This window comes from Anoplophora glabripennis, unplaced genomic scaffold (genome assembly GCF_000390285.2).
Source record: "Anoplophora glabripennis isolate ALB-LARVAE unplaced genomic scaffold, Agla_2.0 scaffold249, whole genome shotgun sequence".
NCBI classification, from domain to species: domain Eukaryota; kingdom Metazoa; phylum Arthropoda; class Insecta; order Coleoptera; family Cerambycidae; genus Anoplophora; species Anoplophora glabripennis.
The window spans coordinates 134090-140070 of NW_019416857.1; positions in this window are offsets into that span (position 1 = coordinate 134090).

The following is a 5981-nucleotide window of genomic DNA, read 5'->3' on the forward strand; positions in this document are numbered from 1 at the left end:
TCTGCTCGGGCGCAAAATCGTCCTCGACTGGTAAATAATACTTACCTCATTTATGGTGTAAATAACTATTATTGACCAGAATATGTGTGATAGTGAAAAAAAATTGGTACTACATCTTGTTTATCTTTACTGAAGGTTTCCGATTAATACAAAATCATCACGTCCTGTAAACCCTGTAAACATATTATCTTTTTGTCACGTGTACACCTACATTTTTCTTTAGTTAAATCAAGACGTAAACGCTTTTCTACTGTTTAGAGAATACAAAGAGCTTTATTAGGTAAATGATCTGTGAGTATCAGTCAAGGATCGGCGTCGATTTGTTTACTCCTATGGAATTATTCGTTTAATGAGTCTCTCTCCTTTTATAGCTTGTAATTTACTAGGATTACGTAAAATCAGTAAAATAATTGTCGAAGTCATATAATTGCCACCTCACCATCACTCAAGATGCCAAGTGGATTTACTTTCACATAGCGGCACTTTTTGTTTAAAGTTAATTAAGAGATAAGACAAGTTATTGTCGTAGTTTCAGCGAATTTGTTTGATTTTGATCAGATACGCGTTCAAGTTCAATCAGAGGCTTGGAGGAAAACAAATCTCTTTTATGATTTGTGCTAAATGAAATAGAAAATAGAAAACGTCTAAATATTAAACAATGATAAAAGAAATATCCACAAAATAAGAGTACAGAGACTCTAATCCTCTGTGATTTTTATTTTCGACAAAGTTGGCAACACTGCATTCAAGACCAAGGTGTTGGGAATAGAACGCGAGCTCATTTGTCTCAGCCAATTGAGAACTGTTGTTGTAGTGGCGTGTTGAAATGAGTGCCGCTATCATGTCGTGAGAATAAAAATTGCAGAACGAATATTCATGATGACCAAAGGAGAAAAATCATGGTAAATGTGTTTTGGGACCGTAAAGGGTTTCTCGTCATTGATTTTTTGCCCCAGGGGGAGACAATGCTGCGAGGTACTGTTAAACCTTGAAAACACTACGGAGGGCGATACAGAACAAAAGAAGGGGAAAATTAATGAAAGGAGTGTGCTTGTTGCATGACAATGAACGTCCCCAGACGGACAACGCCACAAAACAACTCTTGGATTCATTCGGTTGGAACATCCCGCTCACAGCCTTGACCTGGCACCTCTTGATTTTTATCTTTTCTCTTTTCTGAAGGTGTTAATGGGTGGAAAAAGCTTTTCTACCGACGATGAGGTCCACAGTGACGTGAAATAACGGGCCTAAGAGGCGGCGGGCGATTTTTTTTACAAAGTTAAATTTCTCATAAATATACTGCCGTTTCGATTTTAAAAAAATTATGTACCTACTCTTACTTTGTGGATATGCCTCGTACGTATATAATTTTATCTTCCACGTATTTTAACTTTTTTTCACAATACAACTTTTCATTTTAATATAAAGATTTATAAATAGTTAGTTGATCCATGTTTGAATTGTTTAAATTATAATTATTTTATTTCACTAGTGACTAAAAAAATATGTGATTGTAGTTTTGATTCTAGTCATTGAAAACCAACTTGCAAAACACCTACAAAAATACAACTAATGGACAAAACAATTTTTCATGGCCAAAGTCGTTTACTAACATTCAACTTGGTCATAAAAATGTATACACTCATAAAAATACTTCATTTAACTTTGTCACACACAGATGTTAATTTGTGAAATATGTCGGTTAACATGGCTTTTTATTTTTAAAGCTGTAACACCTCGCTTGATGAATAGGTTTAGACTTTGTACCACGAAGAAAATTCCCCTGTACATACCTTCTATTTTTTTTTCGCGAAAAATAATGTTTGCAGTTACACAGAAGTGTTAACCACCTACGACTATAGGATGGGTACCAAATGTAGCGTAAAAAGTTGCTGGTAACAATCGTGCTGTGACATAAAATTATTGTTTTATGAAGTATTATATAAGACGGTGCGCTTAATTATTACGTGCTTTCCCTGAATGTAAACATTAAATTAAACGTTTCAAATAACATTGATGTTTTCACAACGTTTTTCAACTAGCCCGTAAAAATTTCAAAAATATTTTTGTATCAATTCAAATATTGTGCGTGAATCAAGTAATAATAATTATCCTCATATAAAAAGTTTCCTAAGTATTTTTCTTCCCGAAACAAGTTGAAGAACATTTTTCAGAACAGCTACATTTGTAGTTTCTCTTGAAGTTAAGAAGACTTGCAATAGTTGCTTCATCTAACTTATTTCTTGTTTTTACGGTTCCAGCCAGTTTAGTAAATTAAGTTACATAAAAGTAGATGTATTAAAAATGCAAATAGAAATGTCCAATATACGTATATGTGGGTTCTCTATTTCAAACCAGGATTATTGTACTTAGCAACATTTTATTTCTAATTATTTTTATTGTAAAAATCTAGACGTTGATGCAAATAATTCTTAATTTAGTAAAATACATCGTGTTCCAAATTTGACGTTTATTTTTTATTACAAATTGAAATACCATTTGCAGTCAGCTTAGATAGTTTTCAGTTTCAGGTAGTTTTTATCTTACATATGTTTTGAGATATTTAGAATGTCGATTATGTAAAACTTAGAAAAAAGTTACTGCAAAATACAGGGTGATTCACAATTTATCCAAAAAAATTTGGGAATAGATGCGTCATGATAGATGGAGTCAGGATTGTAAAAAATTGTTTGTAGAATCCTTAGTTTCCGAGAAAAAAATTATTGAAGTTCAATATTCAATTTTTAACCTTAACATCGCTAGACTACTGTAGTCTCTAGTGTCATTCACCCACGTGACCCCAGGCGATTCCAAATACTGAGATCCGATTTTAGTATTATCGTTGTTACGATAGTGTTTACATTAGTTTTTCAACCGTCAGAAACGACTTACGTCAAATTATTTTATTAATTAAAACCCATAGGCGTACCACGGCCCTTACTAATTGTTGCTGCTGTTAACCCTTTTTTTAATAATCAAACAAAAAAGTGTTTTTGAAGGTTTTTTTTATTGTTTTTTCATTTTAGAGGCCTCCACAGTGTGCAGCCGTGGACAAAAATCTAAACAAAAATTCTAGCCGCTACGCCCATGTTAAAACCACAAATTAATTTAATTTATTAATTAATAATAACAATAGCCGAAAAAGCAGTTAAATTTAGGTGTTATAAAATTTTATTTATTTTTTCCCTAGGAAAGAAATTCTTTAAATTTTTTGTTCGTTCATTTTTTATTACACTTTGTCGCCGTGCCGGTCGCCGACTACATGCTTTGCCTTGCGTAAGATCAGGTTTTACAGTGGACAGTGGATCATTTCCGAACTGCCCTTTTTGATTTTTTTTACAAAATTGTATTTACATAAAAAAATTTTTTTTGGGTATGTTCTGAATTACCCTATATATTAACTTATTATTTTTTCAATTTCGTATTATTAGTAGATTTACTTTTAAATTTCTTTTTTACTTAATATATTTTTTGTTTCTATAGTTGTGTTGTGTTCTTTTAATTAATTATATTTATTATTTACTTAATGAAAAAATGTAGCTTTTGCTAATTAGTGTCCAATAATTTACCACTTAATTCTATTGCCAAAAATAAGAATATTTTTTTAAATAAACATGGGTCGAGAAATGCTTCCTAAGGCAGCTACGCCCCCCTAAATGGGGCCTCAAAAAATTAATTTTTTTAATATTTCATGAATTTTGACATCGTGAATGCTGATTAAAAGTCGAATATCATAAAATTTTTCAAAAATTTTTGTCAGGGCGTGTCAAAAGGGGGGGGGGGTCGTCGGTTAAAATTTGCCTCAATTTTTTTGTCGAAATTTTCAAGTTCTGGTGCCAACATATGATAGACCCTCATTTCCTCTACAAAAAAGGTACTCTTTATTTCTTTCGATAAAATGCTTCATTTTCGAGAAAAACGGATTTAAACATTTCATTACATGTATTAATAAAATTCAAAAAAAATTTCTTGAATAGCTAAAATAGGTATATGTACCATTATGAACTTTGATATATCATCATATCATTATACATTGTAATAAACAACGTGAAAAGTTCTTAGAAAAGTTTGTTATGGGCGGCCCAAAGAGAGGGAGGGACTCGGGTACAATTTGCCCCAGAATTGTTGCTATTTTCAAATTTAAACAGTAAAATTTGACAGATCTGAGTTTTCTATTAAAAATGGTAATGTTGTTTTATATCGAAAAAGTAATCCGTTATCGAGAAAAATCGGTTCAAATGTGTTATAACATTTTCCAAATTGTGCTTTTCTAAATACTTAAATCCGTTTTCCTTGGAAATGGAGCATTTTATCGAAAGAAATAAAGAGTACTATTTTTGTAGAGGAAATGAAGGTCGACATATGATGGCCTCTGAATTTCAAAATTTCGACAAGCAAAAAAATTCAGGCAAATTTTAGCCGGCGACCTCCCCCCGCCCCCAATTGAAACGCCGCTGATCAAAATTTTTGAAAAATCTTATGATCTATTTCGACTTTTAATAAGCGTTTGAGGCACCATTTCTCGACCTATGTTTATATGAAAAAATATTCCTAGTTTTGGCAATAGAATCAAGTGGTATATTATTGGACACTAATTATGAGACACCCTGTATATTAGAATATATATTTTTAGTTTTAATAATTTAAGTCGAACAATTTATCATGTTTTATTTTTATGTTTTTGTTACGTACGGGGTGTTTCTAAAATAGGGTTCCAAACTTCTGCTGCGTTTATAACTCATTAAAATAAGCCAAAAAGTTCCTATTAACATGTGCCCTAAAACGCACCCTTAGGAAGTTATATGCCCTTAAAAGGGCTCAAACAAAACTGTTTTTTTTTTCTGTTATTGACAAAACGGTCGCAAATAAATAGAAAAAAATTTATGGGTCTTACATAACTTTTTACGTTAAATAACATGGGCTACTCCGTTTTTCGACATGCAAATCATATGCGTCCCATTTAGGTTGGTGAAGGGGGTTTTCGGCCCGTAATTTTTTTTATTTCAATTTTTTTACAATTTTCTCTACAGATTTATAAAATCTTAACAATTTTACGTAAAAAATATTATCTTTGTCCAAATCGATATTTCCAATGGTTTTCGAGTAAATTGAGTTTGAAAATTACTCTGCTCTTTAAGTTATTAGGCCAAAAATTACAAAAATCTGTTTACCATGGCAAATAAAAGACTGACGTTGCCACAACGCTTAACAATTTAAGTTATTGATAAACTGTCAATTGAGCTTTGCAGTGTTTAATTAGTAAACGTGGTGAGTGGAAAATTTAAGTATACAACATTATTGCAACTCATAAAATGGAGTCGTATTCAAACACGGAAATGGCAGACATGCAACAACATTGTTTCAAAACAATTGACCTTCTTGGAGTACCCTTTGCTATGGTTGTGGTGTGGTCACACTAAAATTTGCATCAATAATAATTGATGATGATTGTCGATTGTTAGTTGTCGATTTTCTGTCAAAATTATATCTCCGCTTCCTTTTTACCTACGAGAATTAATCTAGTACGAGAGATTAGTCTAGAATAGATATTTGTGCGTAGGAGTGGGCGGCCTATTGTTACACGTTAACAAACGGAACGGCCTCTTTCTCAGATAATTCTTCGGCAGAGAACTGAACGGACTCGATGGTTAGCTGCCTCGGAAAAAGAAGCGCAAAAGAGGCAAAGATGTCAATGAACACGAAGGGTTAATAAGGTAATAAAACGGCACTCACCGCCTTTGTGTCAGCACGGTCACCGTGTCAGAGGGGCCATTACGGGCCCGCCGATCAATAGCGTTTCGGCAGAGGAGGAATAAAAAACCCCGCCGGCCGTAGAAGAGGTACAATGAGATGCGGACCGTCTCCGAAGATGAGCCCGAGATTGTAGGAGGTGAGTTTTGCAACTAGCTTACCTTCGTTTTGATAATATAAAAGAGCCCCCCTAACACCTGCACGATTATTGTTCTGTGAAGTGTCCTGCC